The 17197-nt window shown below is 39.7% G+C and overlaps 1 protein-coding gene across 1 annotated transcript in view; it reads right to left on the bottom strand.

Moving 5' to 3' along the window:
* Window positions 1-9538, bottom strand: part of ASB9 (ankyrin repeat and SOCS box containing 9) — a gene marked incomplete at its 3' end in the record, with an annotated part of 41638 nt that extends 32100 nt beyond the window's left edge. Inside the window, exon 1 of the mRNA XM_080910799.1 lies at window positions 9410-9538. The remainder of the gene's footprint in view (window positions 1-9409) is intronic.
* Between the last annotated feature and the right edge of the window lie 7659 nt (window positions 9539-17197).

Here is a 17197-nt window from a genome sequence, read left to right on the forward strand (position 1 = left end):
AAGAGAAGACCTTAGCCTCAGAAGCCTCTGAGCTGCTCCAAGCACCCACCCACTCGCTTCCAAAGACTGGAGATTTGTTTCGGTTTGAGATGTTTGGCTTCTCAATGGAAACATTTGGTAACTATCTTTTAGCCACTTTGTCCTTGCAGGTGTGCTTGCTTGCTTTGTTCACACTAAGTATGACCCTGAGGGTGGCCTTGAGCTCACTCTATAGCTAGGCTAGCCTCAAACTTGTTGCAAACCTGCCTCCATCTTCCAGAGTGCTAGGATTACAGATGTGTGCTGACACGCCTTGTGGCACTTTTCATGGTTTTAATGCATCCCTTTGTGTGTATACACTTAACCTTGCAGTTTTACTCCAGTATTTTGCTTCAGTGCATTCACATCCTGTTCAATAGTTCTTACCCTTAGTCCGAAATGCTTTCTACTGTCCCACAAATAGCTTATCCTAATTTCTTTATTCTTTGCTGCATTTCACATTGTGCCAAAAGCATTTCCTTGTGCCGGGCAGTGGTGGTGCACACCTTTAATCCCAGCACTTCAGAGGCAGAAACAGGAGGATCTATGAGGTTGAGGCCCACCTGTTCTAACAGAGTGAGTGCTAGGACCACCAAGGCTATACAAAAAAAAAAAAAAAAAAAAAAAAAAAAAAAAAAAAAAAAACCTAGTAAACAAAAAAAGAAAATCTCCTTGTTACCCAATGATGCTAGTAAGATGTCGCTGTTTCTTGGGCTACTAGATCAATATTGCAATCAGTGTCTCTGAACACATTGCTTTGGCCATACTTGCAAGCCTCTCTAGAGAAGAAATTCCTAGGAATAGAAAGGTTATGTTCCTGTGGGTCTGGAGAGATGCCTCACCCCTTAAGGCACTGACTGCACCTACCTCATGCAGCTCACAGTTGCCTGTAACTTTTGTAGGGCAAAAGGTCAGAGCCCACTTCTGGGTTTGAAACCCTACCAAAATCCACCAATCTCTGAGCTTGAAAACCCACCAATCCCTGAGCTCAAAATCCCACTAATACCTGGGCTTGACTTGAAATCCCACCAATCCCCACCCTGGAAATCTCCACCCTGGAAAACTCCCCCCCCCCCAGAAACTATATAAGCCTGCCTCCTGCTCAGTTCCCTGCTGCTTCTCTCTGGAGCAGAGATAACCTCCCTGTTGTGCTTTTCCCCCATAAATCATTTTTCCCCTAACGCTTGTTGTGGGGTGTGAATGTATAGTTGTCTTTGATTCCCTCAAGTTACACTTACAGTTCTACCTCCAGGAAATCCATAACATGTTTTGGTCTCCCTGTCACTCACGTTCACATACCCACACACAGACATACATATCAATATCAAAACAAAAATAATTGTTTTTTTAAGGTATGCTCTTACACATGTGATAAATGACATGAAACCAAAGATACATACATACATAATTGTATATAAATACATTTGTAGATTTTTCCCAGCATATATGTGTATGTTTGCTATGCATGCATATGTTCTTGTGTGGGTAAATGCATGTGTGTCCATATAAAAGCAAGAAGTTTATATCAGGTGTCTTTCCAATTGCTCTCCACCTTTTGTAATGCTGCAGTCTTTCACTTAACCCCATGCTTGTATGGCAACCACATTACTTACATAGCCATCCATCTTCCCGTGCTAGGAAAGGTAACTTCTGGTCATGACATTTTACTGTACTGTTGCAAAGAGGTCACCATCAACAGAAGTGAAGTGCACAAGAGAACTTGTTTTATTATTTTTTGAAAGTGCACTTGCATCTATATATTCTCAGTTGAAATTATAATTTTAAAGAAAGGTTGCTCATTTAAAATTGGGATAAGGGCATACATCCTATCAGATCACCATGGACTAAGGCTTGTCTTAATACAACAAAAGCAACAAAAAGCCCACACACACATGAAAGGTGAACAATTCTCTGCTCAGTGATAACATGGCCAAGAAAGAAATAAAGAAATAAATTAAGGATTTTTTTTTTAAAAAATTAAGTAACATGAAGACACAATGTGCCCAAACTTATGGGATGCAATGAAAGCAGTAGTAAGACGAAAACTTGTAGCTCTGAGTGCCTCTAAAAAGAAACTGGAGAGAGCATACACTAGCAACTTGACACCCCAGCTGAAAGCCCTAGAACAAACAGAAGCAGATTAACCCAAGAGGAGCAGACAACAGGAAATAATCAAACTCAGAGCAGAAATCAACCAAATAGAGACAAAAAGAACTACACAAAGAATCAAAACACCCAAGAGCTGGTTCTTTGAGAAAGTCAATAAGATCGATAAACCCTTAGCCAGACTAGCTAGAGGGCACAGAGAGAGTATCCAAATCAACAAAATCAGAAATGAAAAGGGAGACATAACAAACAGAAACTAAGGAAATTCAAGAAATCATCAATAGCCTATACTCAACAAAACTGGAAAATCTAGAGGAAATGAATAAATTTCTAGACAGATACCAGATATCAAAGTTAAATGAGGATCAGATAAACCATCTAAACAATCCCATAACACCTAAAGAAATAGAAGTCATCAAAATCCTCCCAACCAAAAAAAAAAAAAAAAAAAAAAAAAGCCCAGGACCAGATGAGTTCAGTGGAGAATTCTATCAGACTTTTATAGAAGATCTAATACCTATACTCTGCAAACTATTCCACAAAATAGAAACAGAAGGAACACTACCCAACTCATTGTTCGAAGCCACAATTACACTCATTCCAAAACCACACAAAGACACTACTAAGAAAAACAAATTCAGACCAGTTTTTCTCATGATCATCGATGCAAAAATACTCAATAAAATTCTTGCAAACAGAATTCATAAAAATATTAACATGATCAAGTAGGCTTTATCCCAGGGATGCAGGGATGGTTCAATATATGGAAATCCATCAACATAATCCACCATATAAACAAACTCAAAGAAAAAAAACCACATGATTCTCTCACTAGATGCTGAGAAAGCATTTGACAAAATTCAACACCCCTTCATGATAGAAGTATTGGAAAAAAGGCCCATACCTGAACATATTAAAAGCAATATACAGCAAACCAGTAGCCAACATCAAACTAAATGAAGGGAAATTTGAAGCAATCCCACTAAAATCAGGGACTGTCCCCCTACCTATTCAGCATAGTACTGGAAGTCCTGGCCAGAGCAATTAGACAACAAAAAGAAGTCAAAGTTATTCACATTGGAAAGGGAGAAGTCAAAATATCACTATTTGCATATGATATGATAGTATACTTAAGTGACCCCCAAAAATTCCACCAGAGAACTTTTACAGCTGAGAAACAACTTCAGCAAAGTGGCTGGATACAAAATTAACTCTAACAAAGCAGTAGCCTTCCTCTACTCAAAAAACAAACAGGTTGAAAAAGAAATTAGGGAAAAGATACCCTTCACAATAGTCACAAAGACTATAGAATACCTCAGGGTGACCCTAAGCAAGCAAGTGAAGGACCTGTATGACAAGAACTTCAAGACTCTGAAGTAGGAAATTGAAGAAAATTTCAGAAAATGGAAAGATCTCCCATGCTCATGATTGGAAGGACCAACATCGTAAAAATGACCATCTTGCCAATAGCAATCTACAGATTCAATGCAATCCCCATCAAAATTCCAACTCAATTCTTCATAGAGATGGAAAAATCAATTTGCAAATTCATCTGGAGTAAAAAAAAAAAAAACCTAGAATAGCTAAATCTATTCTCAAGAATAAAAACACTTCTCAGGAAATCACCATCCCTAATCTCAAGGTATATTGCAAAGCAATTGTGATTAAAACTGCATAGTATTGGTACAAAAATAGGCAGGTAGATTAACGGAACAGAATTGAAGATCCAGAAATGAACCCACACATATATGGTCATTTGATCTTTGACAAAGTAGCTAAAAACATTCAATGGAAAAAAGGCAGCCTCTTCAACAAATGATGTTGGTTCAACTAGCAGTCAGCATGCAAAAGAAAGTAAATCGATCCTTTCCTATCTCCTTGTACAAAGCTCAAGTGCAAGTGGATCAAAGATCTCCACATAAAACCAGGTACACTGAAACTATTAGAAGAGACAGTGAGTAAGAGCTTATAACACATAGGGGGAAAATTCCTGAACAGAACACCAATGGCTTATGCTCTAAGATCAAGAATCGACAAATGGGACTCATGAAATTGCAAAGCTTCTGTAAGGCAAAGGACACTGTTAAGAAGAAAAAACCGCAGCCAACAGATTTAAAAAAAGATCTTTATCAATCATACATCTGATAGAGGGCTAGTGTCCAATATATACAAAAAACTCAGGAAGCTAGACTAAAGAGAATCAAATAATCTTATTAAAAATGGGGTACAGCATAGCCCTACCTAAAGACCCAGTTATTCCACTTCTAGGCATATACCCCAAAGATGTTCCAACATACAATAAGGTATGTATATGCTCCACCATGTTCATAGGAGCCTTATTTATAATAGCCAGAAGCTGGAAAGAACCCAGATGTCCTTCAGTAGATGAATGGATACAAAAAATGTGGTATATTTACACAATGGGGTACTACTCAGCTATCAGAAACAATGACTTTATGAAATTCCTGGGAAAATGGATGCATCTAGAGAATATCATCCTTAGTGAGATAACCCAGTCACAAAAGAACACACATAATATGCGGTCACTGATAAAAGGATACTAGTCTCAGAAAGCTCTGAATAACCAAGAAACAATTCACAGGCATTATGAAGCTCAAAAATAAGGAAAACCAAAATCTTCACATTAAATTCAGCTTGAATAAGATGCGATGTCTCCCCAGTCAAATCTTAAGTTTCAGAATGGCAGTAAAGGACATTCCCAGGTTGTTGCACTAATACCTGGGAAGAAATCCATCAGCTTTAAATCTTTTCATTATATTTATTGTGTGGAGCACTGCTAGCCAATAAGATAGAATCTGGGCTTTTAAACTGTTTGATAATAGTTCCCTAGAAGAGAACTGCATGCATTTTAAGAACAATTTTTTAAAAACTGAACTAGACGTGAATGTGTATGAGCTTTTGGAAAAAATAAGATAATTGACCATAATCCAGAAGACAGCAACAGTAAGCCCTACTGTACCCATCAGAGTCTCTCTCTCTCTCTCTCTCTCTCTCTCTCTCTCTCTCTCTCTCTCTCTCTCTCTCTCTCTCTCTCCCTCCCTCCCTCCCTCCCTCCCTCCCTCCCTCCCTCCCTCCCTCCCTCTCTCTCTCTCTCTCTCTCTCTCTCTCTCTCTCTCTCTCTCTCTCTCTCTGTGTGTGTGTCTATGTGTCTGTGTGTCTGTGTTGGGTAACAACAAGAACGCTGCAGTGTGCAGCAGATGGCAGGGTCACACACATTCTTTCCAAGTGTCATTGTTTACAGGAGCCTGCAACTGTGCCCCACCCTCACATAGATGACCAAATCACACCTCACTTACTTATTAGCCCATTTATCTCTGAGAATTTGGGGATCCTTGACAGTCACTTCCAATGGACAAGTGAGGTGGCTCACCCCTGGAGTCTCAGGTTTCAGGAAGCTGAGGTGGAAGTTCAGCCTAGGCTAGTTAGTTAGTAAGCACCAGGTCAGGGTTGCATAACAAATCAAACACAGTACACAGGCACTAGGACTGAAGCTGAGGGCGGGGACAGAGAGAGAGGGTGACAAAGAGAGTCCATTCACACAGAAAGAGGGGCAGTGGGCAGGCAGAATACTTAGTCATGGATGATTCAGAACCAAGCACCCAGCACTTTGCCCAGTGCAGACCCCTTTGGAGCTAGGAGGCACTGAGCTTCTCTGACTCAGAATTCTATGCTTGTCTGGTCAAGCTGCTGTCTTTAAGCAGGTAATGGATGTGCAGCCAGCCTAGTACTCCTGGGCTGCTTTAGACAGAACTCGTGCATTCCTGTCCCCCAAGGAGTAGCAGAAGATTCAAACAAGAACACATTTTTTTAAAAAGTTAACATAATGGGGTATTCTTGGGGTGAATATAAATGGCAAAATTGTGGAAGTGGAAATCTGCATGCTGGCTGCAATGGACTGAATCCTATCCCACCTCCTCCCTATCAACACTGATCTGTGGTCTGGGAGAGAATCTCTGTGTTCTTGGGAAAGGTATGAGACTGGGGCAGTATCACCAGGGATTGTGAGGCCAGGAGGCAACGTGCTTTCACACATAGAAAAGGCTGAGGAATTCCCCTCCCTCCGGGGGAACAACCTAGACTCTGTACTGTCATTTGGGAATGTAAATTTGACTCAACATTGGACAGTAATGCAGGATCTTAACAACAAACAACAGTCCATCTTGCTTAAGTTATTTTTATCTTTGGATCATCATGGGCTTTAGTACCAAACAAAAAAATCTACACTATATCACTTATCTTAGAAATTGATTTTTGTTGATTCCTACTTAGATATCTGAGATGGTTCAGCTAGTAAAAGATGATTGCTACCAATTTTGATGACTTGAGTTCCATCCCAGGGAACCACATTGAAGAAGAAAAAAATCCAACTTTAAACAAGGTGTCTTCTGACAATGGAGTGCATGTGTACATGTGTATACAAATGCGAATACACACAAAATAAATGCATGTTTTAAAAACTCTATCTCTTGCCCATCTAGTCTCTTGTTAACCCTAGCCATGGTAAGAGATCACAAGGTTCACAACTTACAAATAGTTCATTAAAATATATATGTACAAGTACTAATGGACTGTTTCCCATACAGAGACATATGCATATACAGAGGCACATTATTATACAGTAGTCACATACATACATCTGTGAGCATTTACAAATACATTAAGAAAAGCAACCATTATAAAATGCACAGTGAATTGTGGTAATAAACTCAAAGATATTCATTGACTTATTCTTGCAGTTCTTAAGCAAGCTAGAAGCTTTTCAAGATATGGCAATGGTAGGTGGGAACTGAGTAGCAAAACTAGTAAACAGAACTTAAAACCTGGCACACATCCTTTACCAGTTAAGTTGGTTCATTTATGTTCCCAGTAGTGTACTTGTGATATAAGAACTTCTAAAGAAGAGAATGTGTCCCTATATTCATGCAAGAGCAGATCTTGGCCATGATGTTCAATGGGAGAAAATATGAGGTCCTTCAGTAGGGAGGTCATTGGCTTCTTATATGCTATGGATATTCGGTGATTCTTTGCTTAGTCTAACAGCTTCAGGCAATATCTTTGAAGCTCTGAAGCATCACCCATGCTATTTGCATTCAATGCATACATTCTTGACAATGAAGATTGTTACCACAAAAAAAAGGAATCATACATAAGCCCCATCTGCATTTGGCATGACCATATTAAAAGTATGAAGGACAAGAATTACCTTAGGGGAAACATTATGATAGTATTGTCAGATTCATAGGGACTAGAATCACCTGAGGAATGAAGCTCTAGACACATTGTATAAAGGAGTTTCTAGGCTGGGTTAACTAAGTCAGAAAAATCCACCCAAATGTGAGCAGCACCGTTCCATGGTTAGGGTCCTAGGCTGAATAGCTTAGAGAAAGCGAATGGTGAAGCAGTATTTACCTCTCTGCCAAGCCTCTGCTACCATATTACACTGTGTCTTAAACTATAAGCCAAACAATCCCTTCCTCTATTATTAAGATGTTTTTGTTAGCTTTACTACCACAATCAGAAAGGCAACTAACACATACATCACTGCATCTAATAGTATCTCCAATGACCATACCCCATCCCAGTTAAACACTTAAGTAATTACCTTAGTTATCCCATCAACTGGGACAGTACCACACATCTGGTGGTCAAGTAAGCTGGATGTAGTATTAGCCTGGTGCTACATCACAATGCCCCCACTGTTCCCTTGATGTCATCTGCTTACATAGGCATTGGTTGTACCATCTCACATTACCACTAAGAAATGGGGGGGGGGGTTAGCCCAATAAGGTATTTTAGAGGAGGGCACATCCAAATCTCTTTATTACTAGTGGTTTAATTTTATTGTTTGTATTCATCATACACATTATCATGTTATACAGAGATATTTCCATACAGTTATGAAATATATGTTAATCATATTTCTCACTGTACCTCCCTATGGTCCTCTTTTTTAACCCTTCCTCATCCTGTCAGTCCCCACATTCCTGTGGCTTTTACTTTCTTGTCATATATAAGTGTACATGATTTTATGTATCTATATAAAATCTAGGAACTACAAGTGAGAGAAAGTACATACTTGTGTCTCTGGAATGGACTTAACTCACTTAGACTCCAAAACAACAAACCATATGGCTTTATTCTTCTTAATGGAAAAATGTTTCATGATGTGTGTGTGTGTGTGTGTGTGTGTGTGTGTGTGTGTGTGCTTAACTTCTAAAATAAACTCTATCATGAATGTGTAGGTATAGAAAAAGCATACTAAAGAATTCATTCCAGATTACTCAGGGTTGATGGAATCCACTATGGACTTGAACATATATCTTACTAAGAGATGGATGGGTGGATTATTATACTGAAAACATATTGAAACAAATCACTAAAAGCCCAACAGTATAACCTAACTAATAAATATTATACATTATGAATAATAATTTTAAAATCCAGTTACTCTATCAGGACCTTACCTAACTTATCTAATGCAGTCCCCCCGTCATTGTAATTGTTTACCCTAATCTGTCTTTATTTCTGCCCTTGTCCTTTCTTAATCTGATGTTATATGCTGGCATGGATTTAACATGTAATATTTATGAAATTCTTCAATAATTTATATTTTGTTGTTACATCTGTTGTAATGAGATGGGCCATTCCACTTACAACAGATGAGTTAATATATTTCTGTCATATGTATACTATAGCATGTAAAGCCAGATAAATAATCTACTGGGTAGCACATAAAGACTTAACATAAAACCAAACATGACTGTCTTTTTAAAAAATACAATGAAATGATCATTAATGATATTCTGCTATGCCCATAGATAGGAGTTTTGTTCAGTTGTATCACCATAGAATCTTCCTCTGGCAGCAGATCAGAGTAGGTGCAGAGATCCACAGCCAAACATCATGCAGAGGGTCTAAATTGGAGTCTCCATGTGGTCCCTCCCTTAAAGCTCAGAAAACCTCTGGAAAGTTGAGGAGGGAAGATTATGGGAGTCAGATGGGATGGGGGACATCAGTAGAACATGACCAACTGAATCCACAAAACAGGGCTCACACTGGCTAGCAGAGGCTAAAGCAGCAAGCCTGTGTGGGCTTGCACTAGCTTCTCTGCATATTTTTTATGGCTATTAGCTTGCTGTTCAGAGTCGTGGAACTTTGAATAGTAGAAGTGGGTGCCTCAGACTCCTTTGCCTGCTCCTGAGACTCTTTTTCTCCCGTTCAATTGCCTTATCCTGCAACCCTGGATATGAGGACTTTGCCTTACCTTTTATTTTATCTTGTTTTGTCCTGTTGTCTCTTGAAGGCCATCTTTTTCTGAAAAGGAAATAGAGGGAGAGTGGATGTGGAGGAGAAGGAGGGTAGGGGAAGCTAGGAGGAATGGAGGGAGGGGAAACTGGAGCATTGCAAGAGAGAAAAATCCATTGTCAATAAGAAAGAAAAAAATCTAGGTTTTTTCTTTAATAGCTTCTAAAAAGTGACAAGGCTATTTATGTTTCAGGCTTTACTGAAGGTTTCAACACTTTACAATCAGTAACTCAGCAAGTGAGAATTGAGCATCCACACCCATATTCAGAACAACAACAACAACAACAACAACAACAACAACAAAACCCAAACTGTCACTTCCCATTCTCCACTTAGAAAAGTTTTGGGAGAGATTGTACTTTATCCTACTTATGTGGTCAGAACTGGTACCCATGTCACATACAGGTTTCCTCCTTTTGAGTTCACACTTTCCCGTAATATACAGCATTTTGCTGTAACATTTTAATGCATTTTAGTTAATAAGTATTTTCCTAATATACTTATCAAAAATATCATCTTTTATCACATATGTTCATGTCCATCTTTTTCTGGCATTTTTATAGAACTATTTGAACTACAAAAAGTTCTGGATTGTTTCAGAATATGATGTAACAATTTACCCCTCTGGATGATCGATATTGCAAAATCAGAACACAACCAAGAATGATCCTAACTGAAATATAATATGACCCCCATGTGTAATTTAAAAGTTTGTCATATTCACAATTAGAAAAGTAGGAAGATGGGCTGGAGTGTGGGTGCAGAGGTCAAGAGCAGTTGTTCTTCCAAAGAACCTGGATTCAATTCCCAGCACCCACATCTAACATCCTCGCCACCAGGCACGTATGTGCTACACACACATACATATATATGAATGAAAATTGCTCATGTACATGAAAAATAATAAAGTAAGGAAATCTTACCAAAAAAATAAAATCATTCAAATGAAATGGTCACTTCAGTGTGTGACTGACATCAAATATTAGCACTAAGTTTCATATCCTGTTATTGTATAGAATCTTCAAAATGTAGTATTTGGGAGAGTGCAAAGCCAGTTAGTTATTTTATCATTTTTATTATCATTTATATCAATTTTCACAGACATTTAATACATGCTCAGAAAGATTTTCCAATGTAGCTCTAGATACAGGTAGAGAAAACACTGAGAACTGATGGGTTTCATGATTCAAGACAATATTTTAGATAACAGTTAATCTGAAGATTTTAGTCTCTAGTGCACCACTACCCCAATATGAAAGTTAAGCTCCTGAGACCAGAACTTGTGAAGTCATTCAACCTTAAAATTGATTATAGACTTTGTGCTGTCAGAATCTGAATTGACCATGAGAAGCTTTGGGATTCAAAGCTGAAAAGCAAAACAAAACTAACAAAACTAAAAACAAACAAACGGCAGGCTCCAGGCTCCAAGAGTCCCCAGCCTAAGCACACAAGCCCTCCTCTCCCATATCCTCCAATACTTGAGCCAGTGATGTGGATGGACAAACTGACTTAGAATTTCATATTTGGAAAAAGGTCTTCTCCTATTTCAGGAATTCGCACCTCTAAGGCAGAATGCTCTGCCTGTATACATTCTCCAATAAAGCCTTTCCTCTTCAATTTCCAACTTCAAATGGCAGCTTTAGAAACTCTGGGAACTAGCATTATCCTCTGTTGGTCAACAGGAAACTCAGATAGGGAGGACCTTGATTCTCAACAGTCTCTCACAGTTCTCATTTAGGGTGGCAATGAAATTTTTTGAAAGGGCAAAATATGTTGGACATTGGAGCTATTCATTGGGTAGCTGTTCTTTCCAAATTTTAACCAAAATGGTTTTACCCATCTCCCTGCCTCCCTGCCCCAAACCTCCCACCCCCAATTAATATACCAGTAACAGCCAAAACCTACACACATGCTAGGCTGTAAAAATGCAGTTAACACTGTTGGGAAGAAGGCTGTGGGTTATGGAAGATGCTCTTTAAAGATCAACAGTATCTTTGCTTTCTCACACCCCAGTTAAGCAGGTTTTGTCCTTCATGATGGCAGGCTTACCACTTTCTTAGCAAAGCACACTATGGATGCTTTGAGGATAGGTGCGCAACCATACTGCTTGAAGATATATATATTAGCTGTCTTCAGAAACACCAGAAGAGGGCATCAGATCCCATTACAGATGGTTGTGAACCACCATGATGTTGCTGGGAATTGAATTCAGGATCTCTGGAAGAGCAGTCAGTGCTCTTAACCACTGAGCCATCTCTCCAGCCCAACTATACTGCTTGAAATGACTAAAAGCACATGCGTTACTACAGGGCACAGAAACTGTGCTAGACATCTTCTCAAGTCACCTCTATGGTGTCAAGACAAACAGAACTTCCTGATCCACCTGAAACTCACAGTCAAATGTAATAGGGGCTGGTACTCAACAAGGCTAATTCTTGTCTTTTTTTGCCATCATCCTCTAAGGGGTAAGAATGTCAGATTAGCATCTCCTCACACAAAGATATGACAACCTGTGGGCACTTAATATCAGCTTTTCTTGGGGGGGGCAGGGACCAGGCAAGCCTCATCAGAATATTTCTATTCCATCAGAAACATCATGCGTTTTGCAGGCAAATGGATGGAACTAGAAAATATCATCCTGAGTGAGGTAATTCAGACCCAAAACAACATGCATGGTATGTACTCACTATAAGTGGGCAATAGCCAAAAATACAAATTATCCAGGACACAGTCCACAGAACACAAGAAGGTTAAAAAACTGAAGGACCCAAGTGAGGATGATTCCATCCCACTTGGGAGGGAAAAGAAAGTAATCATGGATCAAGAAGACAGAGAGGTGGAAGGACCTGGGTGGAAGAGGGGGCAGGGAGGGGAAAGGGGGAACATGATTGGGTATTTTTAGGGGGGAGAACAGGAGTGAAGCCCTGAGGACTAGCAGAAAGAATGGAAATAGAAGTTTGGAATGTAGAAGGTGGAGAGGAGCCTCTAGAATGTACCAGAGACCTGGGAGGTGAGAGATGCTAGGACTCAAAGGGGAGGGACCTTAGATGAAATGCTCAACAGCGAGCAGAGGGAACTGGTAGTTTCCATCTCCAGTAGAAAGACGGGGCATCCTCTTGAAGGCTAGGGGTGGGGAGAAATGGGATGAGGAACAGTTGGAGGGCAGACTGGGAGGGGGTAATGACTGGACTGTAAAATAAGATTAAGAAATAATGATAATATTTAAGAAGAAAAAAAAACATGAGCTCTCTGCTCCAATAACCTGTTCTGGCTCCAAACCCCAGGCAAAGCCTTGTGGCTTTTCTATCTCTTCTTTGGTTTGCTTTCCTTCCCCTTATCTTCAGAATCAGAATCAGCTGCGCACTTGCCTCCCTCTGAAATGTCTGTGTCGTGAACTGTCTTCTGTGGCTACAGAAGCTAGGTCTGGCCAATCCAGGTTTGATTCTGGCTCTCATGTGTTGTCCTCATCTGAGAAATTTTAGAAGATATTCAACTTTGCCCTTGATAACTTGCCGATCAAGAACTTCCCCACCACATATTCCTCTTCCTGTAGTACCTCTTCACTTTCTTCTTGTTTTGTTGTGATACTTCTCCATAGTACCTCTCAGCTCTCTGATATAAAGGATGATGCTGCTGGTAGCAGAGCAAGAGAGTCTGAGAGAAATGGGTGCTGTGTTACTCATTCAATTGGGTGCTCCGAGAAAGCAGAGCCCAGAGAAGCCCAGAAATAGGCCATGGTTGAGAGCCTAGCTGAAATGGTATGGCAGGCATGGACCACAACCCTCCTATCAGCTGAACCAAGTAGCATCTCTGCATAATATGTTTTAATCAAGTCCACTTCCGTCCTTCCCACCCAGTTTCTCCATCACCACCACGTTTGCATCCCAATTTCATGTGTTCTTTTTAAAGCTTTATTTTTATTTCTATGAATGCACATGTGTATGCTCTTGAATTAATGTACACCGCACATGTGCACGTGCCCATGCATGTGTGCGTGCGTAAGCTTGTAGATTCTAAAGTGCATCAGATCCCCTAGAATCAGAGCCACACACAGTTGAGAGATGCATGGAATGAATGCTGGGACCCAAACGCAGGTCCTCTGCAGAAGCGATAAGTGCTCTTAACTACTAAACCACTGCTCCAGGCTCCATGTTGTTGCTGATGTTGTCGTCTTCATCTATGAAGTTCCCTTAGTCCCTTATCTCCCACCCATTTAACCCTTCTTGTTCCATCATTTTCAATCCCCCTGCATACCATCTGCAGTCTATCTCTTCTCTGTTGAAAGTACCCCTAACGATCCCCAACTTCTCTCCTGACCTCTATCTCTATCCCAGCTTAAACAACCAGATTAAATATTCAAAGATGTCTTTCTGAATCTAGGTTACCTCACTCAGAATGATCATTTATGGCTCCATCCATTTACCTGTGAATTTCATAATTTCATTTTTCTTCATTTTCTTCTTTGTTTTTATTGGATATTTTATTTATTTGCACTTCAAATGTTATTTCCTTTCCAAGATTCCCCTCCAGAGACCCCATCCTCCATCCCCCTGCTTCTATCTCCCCACCCTGCCATTCCCCTACACTAGGGTATTGAGCCTTCACAAAGCCAAGAACCTTTCCTCTCACTGGTACCAGCTAAGGCCATCCTCTGCTACATATGTTGCTGGAATCATGGGTCCCTCCATGTGTACTCTTTGGTTGGTTGTTTAGTCCCTGAGAGCTCTGGAGGGATCTGGTTGGTTGATATTGGTGTTCTTCCCATGGGGTTGCAAACCTCTTCAGCTCCTTCAGTCCTTTCTCTAACTCCTCCATTGGGGTCCCTGTGCTCAGTTCAATGGTTGACTTCAAGCATCCACCTCTGTATTTGTCAGGCTCTGGCAGAGCCTCTCAGGAGACAGCTATATCAGGCTCCTGTCAGCAAGCACTTCTTGGCATCTGCAATATTATCTGGGTTTGGTGACTGTATATGGGATGAATCCCCAGGTGGGACAGTCTCTGGATGGCCTTTCCTTCAGTCTCTGCTCTACACTTTGTCTCCATATTTCCTCCCTTGAGTATTTTGTTCCCCCTTTTAAGAAGGACTGAAGCATCCATGCTTTGGTCTTCCTTCCATTCTATGTTTCATTGTCTAATCTTCAGTTGATGGACATTGCTGTGGTTTCAATAAGAATAGCCTCTACAGAGTCATATATGCAAATGTTTAGTACCAAGGATTAAATTGAAAGAATTAGAAGAATTAGACCACCCAGCTAAACTTCCAACTTGTGAAAAAAATAAAGGAAAGCTTAAGTAGTCATGGAAACCTTCAACAGCAGAAAGTTGACACAATTGTAACTGAAGGAGAGGGTCAAGCTTCAGCCCTAGCAAGCAGCAAGAAATTGGCAGCTTCACCAATGTGGTTCCAGCTTTAAAGTCAATGATACAAGAAAGAGGTTGTAGAATCTTCCTCTGTGGCTAAGAAAATGTCACTGAGGTCAGGTGTATGTCAGGTGTGTCCCTGTATGGAGGCTCAGAGAGGCCATTGTGTGAAGCTGTGAAGGTGAAGCCTGAATTGCCTTGGAGACCCCAAGATGCTGTTGTTGCTAAAGATGTGGTATACGTGCTAAAAATGAGCTGCAGAACAGCTGTGGGACCAGTGCAAGAGAAAGAAGTGTGCTGCAGTCAACAAAGTTGAAAGGAGTTAGAGATCCGAAGAGTGCTTTGACATCAGACTTGAAGATGCAGAATCAGTTTGTCCTGCTTGTCTTACTTTGGTCCAGTATCCCATCACTATGCTCCTTTCCCCATGTTTGTAATGACAATACATATTCTATGCCATTGAATGTTAGAAGTATGGTATCTGATTTTTATTTTGAATTTATAGGGGATTACAGTTAAGAGATGGCTATGCATCTCAGAAGAGGACTTTGGAAGTTAAACAGTGTTAACACTGTGATAGACTATGGAGACTTTTGATGTTGGACTGAATGCATTTTTTTTTTTGCATTATAATATGGCTGTGGGACTATGGGGACCAGGGAGTGGAATGTGGAGTGGAATAAGAATGGCCTCCATGGAGTTATATATTTGAATGCATAATCACTATAAAGTGGTACTATTTTTAAGGATTAGACGGATAAGGATGTGTGGTCTTGTGGGAGCAGGTGTGGCCTTGCTAGAGGAAGTGTGTGGCATTAAGGATCAAAATCCCAGGGTTAAGCCCAGGGTCACTATAGTGTATCAGCCTGCAAAACCAGGATGTAGTTCTCACCTGCTGCTTTAGTGCCACGAGAGATGCCATGTTCACTGCTAAGATAATAATAGATCAATCCTCTGATACTGTAAGCAAGCCCCAGTTAAAAACCTTCTTTAATAAGAATTGCCTTGAACATAGTTTCCCTTCATGGCAATAGAATAGTATGTACCTGTGACAAGAATTATCTATTTAATACTATATCCTTTAAATTGGTTCATTTTCTTTATGTTAAATTTTTAAGTTCTTTTATATTCTTAATACTAACCTTCTATCAAATGAATAATTGGTAAACATTTTTATCCATTCTGTTGACTGCCATTTGGCTGGAATGAAGGTATCTTTTACTATACAGGAGCTTTTTGGTTTTTATGAGGTCCTATTTAATTATTGATTTTAATGATGGTGTTATCAGAATCCTGTTCAGAAAGTCATTTTTGTGCTCATAAATTCAAATGTTTTCCTGCTTTCTCCTCTATCAAGTTCAGTATTTCTGGTTTTATGTTGAAATTCTTGCTCCTTAAAGTTGAGTTTTTGCAGGGTGTAAGTATGATCTATTTGCATTCTTCTACATGCAGACATCCAGTTAGACCATCACCATTTGTTGAAGATGTAGCTTCTTTGTCAAAATTCACGTAGCTCTAAGAGTATGGACTTACATGTGATTCCTCAATTTTATTCCACTGATAAATGTGCCGTGTTTATACCCATGCTAATTTTTCTACATTTTTATATTTCTATAGTGTATCATGAAATCAATATCTCCAGCAGAGTTTTTACAACATATTTAAATTCTATTGATGAGTAACCAGCTATGGCTTCTACGCACTAGCTATCAGTAACACCCTCCCCTCGGCTAAAATGTCACTAGAAGTTGCCAAATGTGCCCAGGGGAAGTGAGTCATCTATCTTCACTTGAGAACTGCAGGCCTAGAGGAACTGGAAATCTATTTAGAATGAATCTTAGAAGCTTACGGAAGAGAATTTTCATTTAGCTCATCATATTCCTGCAGTGACCTTGTGACAATAGTTCTTACAACAATGAAAAACCTGTGGAGTTCTAAGGTTCTAATGTCACAAAATAGACTGGGGGAGGGAAGGGACAGCATAGAAAGAAGGAAGGAAAAAGCCAGAGAGGGGAGGTTGTTTCAAGAACCCTGAGAATCCTGACTTTGAGAATATGCCAGTGTTGAATTATGACACATAGCAGACAGTGCCCTTGAGTTCAGGGTGCAGAGAGACCAATGTTACTCAATCCTAGAGCTGCTAACATTTTCACAAAACATTTAATATCACAAGTAACAAGCAATAGATTTCAACCTTTAGGTGAGCTAATTTCTTCAAATATCTTTCTTATTTACCAAGACTACAGTCTACCAGAACCCACATTTAATTTTGATGTCTCTAATTTACTTAGTTATTTTTAAAGTGTCACTTATTTTTATTTTTATGTGTGCAAGTGGTTTTATGTCTATGCATCATGTGCATGTAGTACCTGTAGCAGCCAGAAGA

This window comes from Micromys minutus, assembly GCF_963924665.1.
Source record: "Micromys minutus genome assembly, chromosome: X".
In the NCBI taxonomy this organism is placed as follows: domain Eukaryota; kingdom Metazoa; phylum Chordata; class Mammalia; order Rodentia; family Muridae; genus Micromys; species Micromys minutus.